The following is a 15,519-nucleotide window of genomic DNA, read 5'->3' on the forward strand; positions in this document are numbered from 1 at the left end:
ATGATTCTTCTTAACTAGGCAAATATGCCATGAAAAAATACATATTCTCTAAATCAAAGCAGGGCAGATGTTTCATTGGAATTTAAAAAAAAACAGTGCCATTGTTGGAATTAAAAGCAAACAAACAAATCAACAATAGTGCCATAGCCATGGCAAAACTTCACGAATACACAAATTGGCTTGGCCTATGGGCTAAGACAGTGCCATAATTATCCTAGAGTATCTGGGACTTTTCTGTAAGGCACCGACATAGGGGGGAGGCACACTTCCTCCCTGGGGAGGAGACATGTCCTTTAGGAGTTGGAAGCATGCTTCCTTTGCATGGTGATTGCCATCTCCACACCTCTTATTGAGGTCCTCTCTATCAGTCTATACATACCCTCCCAGAGGGCTGTCACCCTGGCAGCCTTCTCCAGCATCCCGCCTTTTCCCCAGCCCCTATATTGGCCAGGGTTGGACTCTCTGAAGTGCAGGCTTCCTTTTTCCCACAACACAACTATACCACTAAGTCAAAGCTCCCTGCTTTCACCCCAACTGAATTTATGCCAGGTACAAAAATGACTAGTTACAGCTCTGGGCGAAGGCCTCCACATGGACCACCGGAAAGTTGATGAAGCCTCTAAGACAAGGTGACAGAAAACAGTTTCCCAAATAACAAACAAGGCTGGCAACAAGGTGGACAGAGCTGTTAACGAGCACTTACCTGGTGTCCTGCACAATTTGCTATAAAGAGATTTCCTAAAAAGGGTTGGGCCAATGAATTACAGAGCAGGATGCAATAAGGAAGGGAGAAACATGTCCTGTTATCAGTCACACACATTCAAGCCAGAGAGCAGGGCAGCACACTAGACAGAACTCTAAGCTCTGGGATCTTCTCATTCAGCTAAGATTGCTTCATACAAAAGTTGACAATACATGCCTGAAAGCCATTGTTGATATTCAACATTTTTTAAATAGCTGAACAGAATAGACAATAAGGCATGAAGGAAAACTTGGAGGGGAGACTGGCTTGGAGTTTGATTTCCAAAAGGAATGTGTGCTCTGAAAAATAGGCAACAAATATTTTTTCTCCCTGAATGTTCAATTTATTTGAAAATATAAAGGAGTAAAGTTGATTCTCTTTGCCACTTTCAAGCAGGAGTAGTAACATCACACAAGAACTAGATGTCCATTTCTGCTGCCAGTTAAAGTAGCCTCCTTATTTTATTTTTTTACATTGTGATATCCACTTGTGCTCACTCTATGATCCTCCCTTACAGTTCAGTGATGTAAGGTGTGGAAATAGACAAGGCAATGAGGTGGGAAAGCATAAAAGGTCCTGGAAACTTCCTTTCATAATCAGCTATCAAATGCCAGAGCTGGAAGAGACTGCAGAAATCAAATCAATCTTGTCATTTTACACATTGGGAAACTGAGACCCAAAGAAGGGAAGCAACCCACATACAGTCACAGAGTGTATTAGGGATTGAGCTGGCTTCCTATCCTTCTGCTTACAGATTATTACTGTTGTTTTTTGATATGGAACTGGGATTTCATCAGTGTAGGAAACTTCCATGATGGAAAATCCCTCTATTTATGTAGATCAGGAGTTTGACGGTAAGTTGCTTTATCTTAGAAAGTTGCCTGATGGCGTTAGGAGTTTAAACAACCTGCCCATGGTCCGACGGTTGGTATGGGTCAGAACCAGTAATTGTTCAACACAGATTTTGCTAATATCAGAACAAATGATTGCAGAATGTCAAAGGCCAACAGGACTTTCAGGGGTCATTTGGACCAATGTGTACTCTTTCTCAACACAGTAGATAAGCGTCCATCCAACTTTTGTATTATAGCCTATTGTTAATGGAACCAGAGAAGCATCATGTAGCTGCTTACCTAAGTCACAAATCATAATCTTCTGGTTATGCTTATGGTGAAAAGCTTTGACCTGCTCTATTTCTAAGGTGGGTCACTTTGCCCCTTTGTAGGCACCCTGGTGTCCCCCATGCTACCAGGGATCACCACACTGGTGCCAATTCTTTTAAAAATTAATTAACAATCTGATTTTTACAAGCCTTTATAATCTCTCTGGCACTGCTCCCATCCATTGAACAACTAAAAAAGCCCTCATATTAAAAAATTCCCATGTTACCCATGTCTAAAAATGTATATCTCGTTCTATATTTTGAGTCTCTCATCAATCTGGCAGGCTGTGGGTGGCATGATTAAACTTTAGTCCTCTAGACTCATGGTTTGTCATTGCCTTGATCAGAGTTATAAAGTTTTTCAAAGTTGTTTTTCTTCTATAATGCTGTTAAGTCGATTGTCAATAAATATTTATTAAATATCTCCTGTGTGTCAGGCACTGTGCTAAGTTCTGGGGATACAAATATAAAAAAAGAAAAAAAGAAAGACAGTCCCTGCCTTCAAAGAGATTACAACCTAATGTGAGAAGACAACAAAGATAGGAAGTTAAAAGGGGAGAAGTTACCTTACAGGAGTGGGCATGGTAGAGGTCAAAGATATCCCAAAGTAGTGCAGCCAGGTGAGAAATGAGGAGAGTTACTGAGAATGTTGTATAAATTGTTTTCCTAGTTCTGCTAGCTTTATACTGCGTCAGTTCATAGAGGTCTTCCCAGTTTTCCTCATCCTTTCTCTGTGAACATAAATTGACATATTTATGCAGATACCTCATACAGATCAGTCACATCATTATAAGTTATGGGGTGTAGAGTGTGTTCAGGGAGGACCAGTAACTTTGGTGTGATGACTGCCAAGCCCTTTTTGGGACTCTTTCTACCTTTGGTGGACCACCTGTTCCACCCAACTCTCACCTGTGGCTCCAAGAAGCTGCAGCACGTGCAGCAACCATACCCTGGTAAACCGTTTTGGCAGACAGGCCAAACCAGGTTGAGGGTAACCAAGGGGTGCCAAACCCATGGGTGAGTTAGGGGGTGTCTACCTCAAGCATGTGAAGATTCCCCTGGTGGAATGGGCAGATGAGAACAATTTGTTTCAATGGCCATGAAGGCAGCTGAAGCAGGCGATGTGGAGTGCTTAGCACTTGGTTAGATGCTGGAAAATGCCAAGGTCATCCACTGCATCCTGAGCCATTGCGGGTCATCTTGCCTCTGTCCTGCAACTGGATTATGATGACTCTGGAGGAAAGAGTGAGGCTGACGACTTCATGCAACTCTGGCCTCACAAATTCAATTTACACAGGAATCAGAAGACATCACCCAAAAAGGCATCACAAGTTGCAGTTAATCTTGAATGACTAAGACCAAAAACTCCTTAAATTGTTTAAGTTTACATTGCACATCAACATTTCATTGGGTGTGGGAACTCTCTCCATCAATGCAAATTGTCACCTATCTAAAAGTTAGTAGATAAGTCCTGAGGAATTATATGAGACAGTAACTAGCTATTTTTGTGCCTGGGGAAAGGTGGAGCAGTGGGAAGGACCTTATCTCAAGTATAGTTCACGGAAAGAGGGCACATTCCTGGAAATGGCCAACTTTGATACAGCAACTGGGGAGAGAGGAAGCATACCCTGGAATGGTGCTGTTAATGACCTCTAAATATTGATACCTTAAAGCCACTGCCCTGTCCTGATTCTGGTTCTCCTCTGAAACACAGAGAGATGAAATTATTTCCCTAGAGTCACATGGCTATTAAGTGTCAGAAGCTAGGATTCAAGCCTTAGCTTCATGACTTCAGGCCCAGAACCCTATCTGTCTATCAACTATAGCCTTTATCATTGGCAGATATTAGAGAGAAATTTTTCTTGCGATATTTTTCTAAGATTCTTCTCCATCTTCAGAAAAAGTGATGGGTCACCCAGAAGAGTGGATATTTCCGTTCAGTTTTCCATGTAGCATTCAGTTTTTTCAGAAGTCCTTCCTGGTTTTTGTTGACCTTTTTCATCTCTGGTGCTGCCCTCAATCCAGGAAAGTTCATGGTGATAGTCATCTTTGGGGCTTGGCAGTAAGGATGACCTGAATAATACAATTCAGAATTAGAAAAACAAAATATAATATTGGAACTCTTACTATATAGTAGAGATGGGGTTTTTTTCAGCCTTGTCAGTTATTTAGAAGGCTATACATAATGAGCAGAAAATAAAATTTGGACCATCAAACTGTATTGGCTTGTTTAGAAAATGTTACTTCTCTCTAGTGTGATCAGAAATTATTTGGCAAAATTGGTTGCTGTCTTACAATGTGCTTAAAATGAGATATCAAAGTGGGCAAATTGTGGAGTTGTTTCTCTGCTAGTCCAGGAAAGGCCTGGATGTGCGGACCACTGATGACAACTGAGAATTGCAGATATTTCTCATTTATTATGCAGATGATTATTATACTAAAAAGAATGGGAATGAACAGGAGGCATTTTGTGACTAGAATTTACTTATTTCAAGTGCCTGAGATTAGGTACAGGAAATGAAGGGGAAGCCTTTTTCAGCACTGAGGCTATTGTGAAAGCTTGGAGAGTCTGCTCCCACTTACATCTTGTGCAATGGCTATGATAGCTATTAGAGACCTGATGTATCATGAGGGAGGATGGCAGACTGGGCCCATTCCCAGACCTGTATTTAACCCTTTCTCAGTTTATTGTTTCCTACTCATTTTTCATTTCCCCCGCTCTGAACGTTTTTAAAGGATACAATCGGGAAGTCCTGAGAACAACTGGGCAACCATATAACACTGGGTGAAAACACCTTCTCCTGAATTTCTGGGGAATTTTCCCAAACTGACCGCGGACAAGTCATTGCTCTCAAGGTCTCAGTTTTTCTTTTCCTTTTATAAAATGAAATGGTTAGACTAGAAAGTCTCTCAAGCCCTCTTGGCTGTACAATTTTATATTCTATGATTCTAAGATGCTCAAAACATTTTAACTGTAAAGTTTTATTGATGCCTTTTGTTTTTGCTTGTCTTTTCTAGATATAACTATTCCCACCCTACCCCTACATACCCAGCAAGCTTTCCCTTAAAACAAAGAAAACAGTCAAGCTAAACCCACAAGGTGACTGTCTGACAGGATATACATCATTCTGCACCCATGGGCTTCCCTCTTCCCCCCTACATTTCAAAAGAAAAGAGGGTAGGACATTTCTTTATCTCTTCTTTTTATTCATCCCTTCCCATCGGTGCTATTGCAATAGCTTCATCATTTGTTTCCCTTACTTAAGTCTGTCTAATCTCCCTTCATTCAGCTGCCAAAGTGATTTTCTTAAAGCATGTCCTTCCTGTACTCAGTAAACTCCAGTGTTTCCCTGTTATCTTCAGAACCATATATAAACCCCTGTTATACATTTAAAGCACTCCTCAACCTGGCCCTGATTCTACCTTTGTGGCTGTATTGTAATGGTTCCTGTCTTTCATATATTCTACAGGCTAGCTACACTGACCTCTGTGTGGTCCTCCATGCACAACACTCCATCTCCTGGCTCCACGTTTTTGCTGTAGCTTGATCCCACGTCTGGAATGCTCTTCCTCCTTGCTGCTGCCTCTTGGCATCTGTGGTTCCCTTTGAAATCTAGCTCAAATACCACCTTCTACAGGAACTTTTAATGGTCCTTTTCCTTGCTAGTTATCCCCATACTGTTCTAGGGTTACCTTGTATCTATTTTGTATGAGTATCCTTCCTTCCTTCCCTCCTTTCTTTCTTTCTTTTTCTTTCTTTCTTTCTTCCTTTCTTTCCTCTCTTTCTCTCCCCTTCCTTCCTTTCTATCTATTATTTAGATATACATGTAGATGTATCTATCTAGAGTTAGATCTAGATCTTACTGTCTAGAGCTAGATCCAGCTTGATCTAGATCTAGATGAGTCTAGACCAGACCTGTACAACCTGAGGCCTGTGGGCCACTTAGTCCATACAAAGGATGTTTTCCTCTACATTTTTTACACAGGCTGCAGGAAATCCTTTGGATGCTTCAAGTGGATGACCTTAAGTGACCCACAGGCTGCAGGTTGTGCAGGCCTGGTCTACATCTATCTAGATCTAGATCTATTTCGATATGGATCTATCTCTCTGTCTTCCTGTGATTGCCTTTTCCACTTAGAGTAAAAACTCCTTGAACATAGAAAGCTTTTTGTTGTTGTCTTTATGTCCATAGAGCTTAGCACAGCCCTGGCATATAGTAGGCACTTAGTAAATGCTTGTTGATTGATTGATTCTTTAGGGTCAAAATTGGTCATTACAGTTAGTTATTACAAATAAGGGTGATGTTCATCTTAACCAATCACCTCATCCCACTTAAAGTAAGTGAAAAGATAATAATACCTAATAACCTGCTCTAATACTTAAGCCAGATAAGAAAACATCTGCATTCTTCACTAGGTATTAGCCCTCCATTGAAATAATTGATCAATCAGTGCCTTCCCTCTGTTATTGATTTTCTGTTTATGCTCTATATAACTTGCTCTGTATGAGTTTATTTGCATGCTATCTCTCCCATTAGATTGTAAATTTCTTTAGGGCAGTAACTGTCTTTTGCCTCTTTTAGTATCCCCTAATGCTCAGTGCCTAGCACATAGTGTGTGCTTTGATTGATTGGATGATTGAATCAGTCATAGACTTTAGACTTAGTGCAAAAGCCTGATCAATTTAAACTAGGTCTCAGTCTCTACCACCATCCTTCTTGTCTAGAGGATGACCTGGTGAATTTCAGAGGATAGAGGATTTCGACTCCTTAATCACCTTCCTAGCAGTGTCTTCAAGGACGGTAGTAGCTGGTGGCATTATCTGTGCCAGGAACCAAAGATAGACTAGATATGATAAGGGATAAGGATATGATAAGACAGATTCAAGGCCTAGCAGAAAACTCCTCCTATGCTTAAGGAGAGCATCTCAAAGATTCCAACAAAAGGAATTCCAAAAGCTGTGAATTATCCCCTTTGCCATAGGTGATCGCTAAGCTTGAACTCATTTCCCCCTGGACTCTGTATGTACTTGTGAAAGAGTATGACACAGACATTTTTGAGGGTAGGGGTGTAGGGGTACTGTTTTTATTTTACTACCTTAGTAAACACCCCTTTCTAAAAGCTAATTAAGTCTGGTGGGGCAGATTATGAGTGATTGCCTTTAGAAACCATTCTCAACCCTGTAGTTATTATAGTTGAGCTCTGGGACCCAGACTGCCACTGTGAGTGGGGGTTGGGAGAATAAATCCAGAGAATAAACTATACAATTCCACAGCATTCCCTGCCTCTCTGCTGTGAAAAGCAAGGACGTTTTAATTATCTGCTCTCTAGGACCTTTATTGGTTGATTTTTTAAGTTACTCACAGTTTGTCTTCCCTTTATTGATCTTTTTCTTTACGTTGTGTCGATTGTCCACTGTGTTTTGTGTTCCTTTGTTTTTGCTTATTTCTCTCTGTATCAGTTCATATAAATCTTCCTGAATTTCTCATAGTCTAAGTGTATGATATCACATTAAATTAATATGCCACAGTTATATCAGTTATTTCTCAATTGGAGGGCATCTAGTTTGTTTCCAGCTTCTTGCTATCACAAAGAATGCTGCTATGAATATTTTTGGCATATATTGAATCTCTGTTTCTGTCTTTGACTTCTTTCAGTGTATATACCCAGTTGTGGGATTTCTGGATCAAAGGGGATGGACAATTTAATCACTTTATTTTTGAAATTCACAATTGATAAGCAAAACACTTGGACCATTTTGACATTTTTGACCATTTCTACCATTATTGTATTAGTGAGCCTGTCTTCCCACAGCCCCTCCAACATTGATTATTTTTTTTATGTCATCTTTGAAACCTTGGAGTTGTTTTAATTTGTATTTCTGTTACTATTATCGATTTGGAGCATGTTTTCAAATGGTAATTTTTAGTTTGCAATTCTTTTGAAAACTGCTGGTTCATATCGGTTGATCATTTATCTATTAGGGAATAACTCAAAACGTTTTCACAGAAACAGAGGATTCAGCCACATTAAGAGACAGCCCAGTGGATTAGAGTGTGTCTTCCCTCACTCTTCCACCCCCTCTTTTGGCATACTATGTTTGCAGCCACATTGACTGATGGCTAGAATTGATTGACAGATGTGGCAAACCCCATCAGCAGAGATGCCCTTTGTAAAGGGAATGATTAACCTCCAGTATCCCTGCCTGTTCCCCTGGGTTCCACAACTTCCTCAGAGTCCAGGGAGGCAGGGCCAATGAATCACCCTTTTCAGAATGAAACAAAAACCTTTACACCATCTCCCTCAGGAAACATTTTTGGTGCTGCTCTGTAGCTGTGCAGCAGAAAAAAAAATGTTTTTGACCCTAACGTTTGTTACTGTAGATGTAGCCTTTGTCTGCGATAATGCTTGTCTGGCTGCATGGAAGTTAGTGTTTCTTCCAGGGATCCAAAGTTGATAACTCTCTTTTTATACTTTTTTCTTTTATTTTGTATTTTATTTGCTTGTTCTTGTATCTCATTACCCTCCTCCCCTTCTCTCTTTGACTGTAAGTTTCATGAGGGCAAGAATTATGCCTTGCTCTTTTGGACATTTCTGGCTCTGCCATTTACAACCTGTGTGACCTTGGTCAGGTCTTTTTCCCTCTCTGGGCCTCAATTTCCTTATGTATAAAATGAGAGATTTGAGTTAAATAACTTTTAATATTTGTTCCCACTCTAAATCCTATTAAATGAGAATGTTTAACATAGTATCTTGCTCACTGAGTATGTGCGTGTGTGTGTGTGTGTGTGTGTCTTTGATCTGGACCTGTGATTTAATTTATGTGTGAGAACTCCTACTATGAAAATGTCCTCCAAAATAGTCAGATCCTCTGTTACTTATAGTTATTTGAACCTTTAAGAAGTGAAATGACTTGCTTACGATCACATAGCTCATATGTTTCAGAGGAAGGACCTGAATTCCAAGGCTGACTTACCTTTCTGACTCCAAGGCTCCCCCTCTTTCCATTACATGTTACTTCCCCTCCTGACCACTCTCATGTTTGCTGAATTGATTTGGAGGGGGCCTCTATGACCATTGCTGTCAGATTTTGATCCTGTGAGGCTGTGAGCAGGGAGGGGAGATGGGTACAACTATTTTCCATTTGAAAATGTTCCATCTCTAAATCTTTCTACTAAGGAAGTATCTGGGGAAAGGAATAATTCATTTTACAGTTCTGTGAGAATATTCAGAGAATCCAGAAAATTGTTGGTATATGGTGGAGTGGATGATTGAGAACTGCCTATATGTTGATAGACAATTGGGTGCAAGTTTGGGAACTCACAGCAGTGGCAAGAGCATCGATTACTGCACCTAGGAAAATTGCCCGAGTGTTTGTTAGGGTGCTCATGGGTATTTTCCCTGGTTCATTTTCAGTGGATCACAAGTGTTAGAGCTGATCCTACCAATCATCAGGCATTGAGCAAGTATTTATTAAGTACCTGTCATGTGCCAGTGACTTGCTGGGCACTAGGGATATTAGTACAGAGAATGAAACAATCCCTACTTACAAGGAACTCACTTTCTAATAGGGAAAAACAACATGTACACAAATGAGGAGATATAAAATATATAAAAAGTAGGTACAAAGTCATCTACAGAGGATAGAACCCTAACAATTTCAGGGGATCCAGATGAGTTTCCTATCAGAATTGGTTACTGAGCTGATCTTTGAAGGAAGCTAGGAGGTGAAGGTGAGGAGAGAGGGCATTTCAGGAATGGGGGACCAGGTTAGAACAGGCAGAAGATCAGAAGTCATTTAACAGGAAATGGCAAGTAAGCCAGTATACTTGAAAAGTAGAACATATGAAGGAGAGAAATGTGTAGTGGGAGTGAAAAAGTAGCTTGGCTCCGGATTGTGAAGAGATTCAGAGGTGGATTGTGAAGAGATTCAGAGGTTTATATTGGAACCTGAAGAGCCGCTAGAACATCTTGAACAGTAAGAGTAATATGGCCCAAGCTGTGCTTTAGGAATATCAGTTGGTCAGCTGTATGGAAGAAGGGCTGGAGAGAGGGGGAGGTTGAGGCAGGTATACAAATGAGAAGAATCTGGAAGCACTCTATGTGAACTAGAGTGGATTTCATATGAATGGAGAAAAGGAAATGGATTCAAGAATGACTCTGAGATAATGAACCTGGGTAATGGAAAGGATGGTGGTACTTAGCCTCATCAGGAACAAAGGAAGCTTTTAGACTTTTGGAGTGTGAGTTGTCTATGGCAGATACAATCAGCTATTTTCAAGAAAGAGACTAAGGTTAGATGTATTAATCTGAGACTCATCTATTTAGAGGTGGTAGTCAAATCTATGGAAGCTAATGAGATCACCAAGAAAGAATGGGGAGAGAAAGGAGAAGAGAAATGGGTCCAGGACGGAGCCCTGTTACGTACCCATCTGGCATATACCTACATTAGAGTTACAACAGGAAAGCCTTGGATCTGGCATTGGATGTTGATTTGGGTGCGTTGCGGGGGGGGGGGGTAGTGGTAGTGCAGCTCTGGGAGCTAGTCATGGACTCCTAGGCCTCAGATTTAAGAGATGCTGCCATCTTTGCCCATGCCTACTGTTTCATCGGATAGTTTATATTCTAATCTATTCTTTAGTGACTAAAGTAGGAGGAAATTTTATATTTCCTGAGCCAGTGCCAAATCTTTTTGAAGATATGACCTCAAGGGCTGAGAAAAGTCAGGTATGTAAATACAGTGTTGGCGAAAGTGTGAACTGATCCAGTTCTGGATTTCCATTTGCAGTTAAGTGAGAAAAGGGACTCAGCTTCCCATGCTTTTTGGCTTAACAATCCCATTATTGGGGATATACCCCACAGAGGTGAGAGAAGCAAAGGATCCTATATATTCATAGTAACTTTTTTTTTATGGTTGTCAAAAGCTGGAAAGAATGGAAGTACCCTTAGATTGAGGAATGACTGTCTAAATTATGCAATGTAAGGAAATATTATTGTACCATAAGAAATGATGAATATAAGAAATCCAGAGAATCATAGGGGGATTTGTATGAACTGATGCAAAGCAAAATAGTAGGACCAGAAGAATGCTGTGTGTGTGTGTGTGTGTGTGTGCACGTGGATGTGTGTAACGACTACCACAATGTAAATGAAACCGCACTGCAAGGGCAGCTGAACTTGCAAGGTTGAAAAGCAATGATCAATGGTTCTAGAGGGCAGATGATGAAATATACTTCTCACAGTAGAGAGATGGGGACACTACACATGCTGAATGTTGCATGCACTATCAGAAGCAGTCACTGTGTCAATTGGTTTTACTTCACTTTCAAGCAATGTTTTAAAACTAATGATAATCATTTATAGAGTGATTCAAATCACTTTCCAAATATTATTGCATTTTAAAATTTTATCCTCATAACAAACCAGGGAGATAGATGCCCTTATAATCTTTTATTATGCCCATTTTACAGAGGAAAAACTGAGGCAAACAGAGGTTAAGTGACTTGACTGAGATCACACAGCTAATAAGTGTCCTACAGCTGGATTTAGACTCAGGTCTTCTGTACTCCTAATCCTGTACTCTATCCAGCGACATTTCTCTAAGATTTACAAAGTGCTTTGTATTTATGGTCTCACTTGGGTCTCACAGCATCCCTGGGAGGTAAACACTGTGGTTATTGTTATCTCCATTTTACAGATAAGGAAACTGAGTCTGATAAAAGTGAAATGACCTCATCAATCAGCAAGCAATAATTAATAACCTTCTATATTCCATGGAATGTGCTATATTTTAGGGATACAACTACAAAAGTCCCTGTCCTCTAGAATTTTACCCAGGTTCAAATAGTTAAAGTCTTCCTGACTCTCAGTCCAGCAGTCTACCTACTAAGCCACAATGGAAATGTTATAAAATGTCTCTAGTGTAAAAAAGAAAAACATACCAGAAGCATCAATAAGAACTTTTTAAAATTAATGATAAAAAGAAACTGCTTTATTTATTTTTAATTTTATCTGATTTTTTTTAAAGAGACTGGATCTCCCTATCTCACCCTGGCTCAAAGTGATGGGGCCACTCAGAGGCACAACTGTACTCTAGTTAGTACAGGAGCTTTAGCCTGCCCTATTTTTCCAGTCTGATTGACCCCATTCCCAAGGACTTACTATACCAATGCTGAACTTTATGCTGACATCACCTCAGTTTAGCCCAGTGTCCCTCAGGACTCCCTAGCTCAAGAAATCCACCAGCTTCACTCAGTGTCTCTGGTAGCAGGGGTTACAGGAATTTGTTATCATGCCTAACCTTTTCTTTTGATTTTACCTGATAGATTCCCAAATATATCCTCCCCCACCCCCATCTGGTGAACCATCCCATGTAAAAAAGATATAAAAAGAATGATTGGAGTGGGGGGGGGGGATTCAGCAAAGTGAACAGATCTACAGTGTGTGTGATAGGATATGCGATCTTCCACATCCATATTCCCTCATCTCTGCAAGGAAGGGAGGGAAGTGCTTCATCTCAGCTATTTTCCAGGGCCAAGTGGTCGTTACGGCATTGTTTTTCTCTTTTTTTGGTTATTCTTCTGTTTCCATTCTTGTAGTTATAGTGTATATTGGTTTCTTGGCTATGCTTACTTCGTTTTGCATTAGTTTATATGAGACTTCTTGTGTTTATCTTCCTCTGTCGTTTCTTAAAGCACATTTATATTGCAATGCATTCATTTAATATTAAATTCCTTTACCACAAATTGTTCAATCATCCAACTGATAGCTTCATTCATTTTCAAACTTAGTCAATTGGTAGACTTTTTGACCAGTGAATTGGGATGGGGCGGGGGCTCCATTTGATTAGAAGGTACCTTTCATAGAAGAGGAAAGTTGTTAGAGGGCTATCAACACTTGAGGTGGCATTCCATTCAATTTCTGAATACCCAAGTAGGGCATGGGATACTGTGACTTCAGTGCTGGATATAGCAGGGAAAGAGACCCTAGGCTGGATAGAAAAAAAAAAAACAACTTCACAGTTAAGAACCATCTGGGGCTTAGATGATATAGTATAATGGAGATTTGTTATTTTTTATTAATTTATTTGTTTTCAGTTTTCTACAATCACATTCATAAGTCTTAGATTTTCTCCTCTTACCTTCCCTCCTCCCTCCTCGAGAGCACGTAATCTTCTATGGGTTCTACACATACATTCTTATGAGATTTATAAGGAAGACATGAATCTTCAAGTTTCCTAATTCACATAACCACCAGGATTGCTGGATGTGATCATTTAGCTGAATAGAAAAAAAAAAACCAGAAAGGAGGTAAGGGTGGGATCTAAAGAACTAGGCATCCTCCACATAGGGAGGTGGTGGAACACAGGTGCAAAATGAGGCTTGTGCTGGCAGATGTTGTCAATGTATCTTTTTCTTAATTGTACTTCTTTGTAACAAAGTGTAGGGTTTGTTTTTTGTGGAAGGAAGTGGTGATTTCAGCAAGTTATAGTAATGCTAAAATAAGCATCAATGGAACTTTTTTTTAAGAAAAAGAAAACTAGGGGATTACAGTGGAAAGACAATGGGGTGCTGAACCTTGGCGCCGAGCCAGCCAAAAATGGCAGGGTCCTCAACGTTCACACTTCAGGGCATGCCATCATGGCCTGTGCCTTAGGTACAGGTCCTAAGTGGACCTGTGTCTCTGAGGTTCAGATCTCAAGATAGGACAGGGGAGCCCATGGGTGGGCCAAAGAGGGTAGAGATTCTGCCTCTGGTGTTCAGCTAAAGATCCATACTGGCTCCATGTAGGACAACATTATAAGACCTGGCCAGATGTTGTAGGTACCACTCACATCTCTGAGCATGGAAGCCTTTATAGATCCCCTTAGTTGTGAGTGCCCTCTTCCTTCTCACATTATCATGTGTTGAATTTTATGTTTCTTTTTACATGTTTGTTGTAAGTTCCTTGTTGTCTTCGAATCCCCAGTACCTACTGTTACAGAGCGTCTGGCACATAGTAGATGAAGAATGTTTTTTAGGTTCAACTGGATTGAGCAGTGCCCCTCTCCCAGGACTCATTTCATAACAGCAAACCCTTTTTGCCTCAGCTTCCTCATCTTTTAAATGAACTGGAGAAGGAAATGGCATAACACTAGTACTTTTGCCAAGAAAACCCCCAGTGGGGTTGTTATGTTTAACTTCCTTGATATCAGACATTAATATTTTGAAGAGACTGTTCCATACTTCTTTCTCTGGATGTGTTTATTTTCCTCCTATAAGAATTTTAGCACTACATTGTCATATGATCTATTTAATTTGCTCCAGTAAATTTACCTTTCTAAGTTTTGCCTGATTCTCGTGTTTGCATTTCATAATTCCTTCTCAGCTTTAAGTGACTTCGTCAGAAATGCTCGAAAGTCTTCTATTCCATTTAAGGTCCATTTCAGCCTCCTCAACTCCCACTCTCTCCCCAGCCTCCCCATGGATTTATATACTTAGCTATGGAGGGTAAGGGATTTTTAGTCATAAGCCTATCAGTTTTGCCTTTTGGCATATCTTATCTCAAGATCTCCTCCCATTTATTAGTAAAAGCTTCCAGGTCTTGTGGTGTCCTGACCGTACTTCCTTGATCCTTGAACTGCTTCTTTTTGCATACTGGTAATATTTTTACCTGGATATGAAAGCTCTGAATTTGGGTTATGATATTCCTGGAAATTTTCCTTTTGGGGACTTCTTTCAGGAGATAATGAATTGGTGGATTCTTTCCATCTTCACTTTAGCCTCTGGTTCTAATAGATCTAGCCAGTTTTCATTTGTGACTTCTTAAAATATAGTGGCCAGACTGCATTTTTTTTAAATCATGGTTTTTAGGGAATCTGGTGATTCTCAAGTTATGTCTCCATGACCTGGTTTCTAGGCCAGTTACTTTTGATATTACACACCATACATTTTCTTCTTTTTCTTCAATCTTTTAATTTTTTGCTAATATTTCCTCCTGTCTCATGGAGTCATTGAATTCTGTTTGGTATATTTGATTTTTGAGGGCAGATGGGTGGTGCAATGGATAGAGTGCTGAACCTGAAGTCAGGAAACTCATCTTCAGGAGTTCAAATCTGTCCTCAGAAACTTGCTGGCTGTGTAACCCTGGGCAAGTCACTTAACCCTGTTTGCCTCAATTCCTCATCTATCAAATGAGTGAGAGAAGAAAATGGCAAACCACTCCAAGATCTTTGCTAAGAAAACCCTAATGAATTTTCTACAGAGAATAGAACACACCTGAACAATAATAAAATTTTGACAGAGTCCGTTATTAGGGTTGGTTTTTAAAAAGTTTTTGTCCTAAGCTATTAATTCTTCTAATTCTTTCTTCAAGCACTTTTATTTAATCTCTTCATTCATTTCTCCTCTGTGAAAATTCATTTTTTTTTTCTTTTCCGCTTGCAGTTGTTATGAAGCTACTCATTCTTTCTTTTGGGAGATCTCTAGATTTACAACAATTTTTGAAACTGACCATGGTCAGATCACTTCATTCCCTTTTTTTCTCAGTCTCCTCATCTTTAAAGTCTGTATAATAAGAGCAGCTACCTACTAGGACTGTTGTGAGGCTCAAATAAGACAAAACAAAAATAAAGTAA

The sequence above is a fragment of the Notamacropus eugenii genome, chromosome X (assembly GCF_028372415.1).
Source record: "Notamacropus eugenii isolate mMacEug1 chromosome X, mMacEug1.pri_v2, whole genome shotgun sequence".
NCBI classification, from domain to species: Eukaryota; Metazoa; Chordata; class Mammalia; order Diprotodontia; family Macropodidae; genus Notamacropus; species Notamacropus eugenii.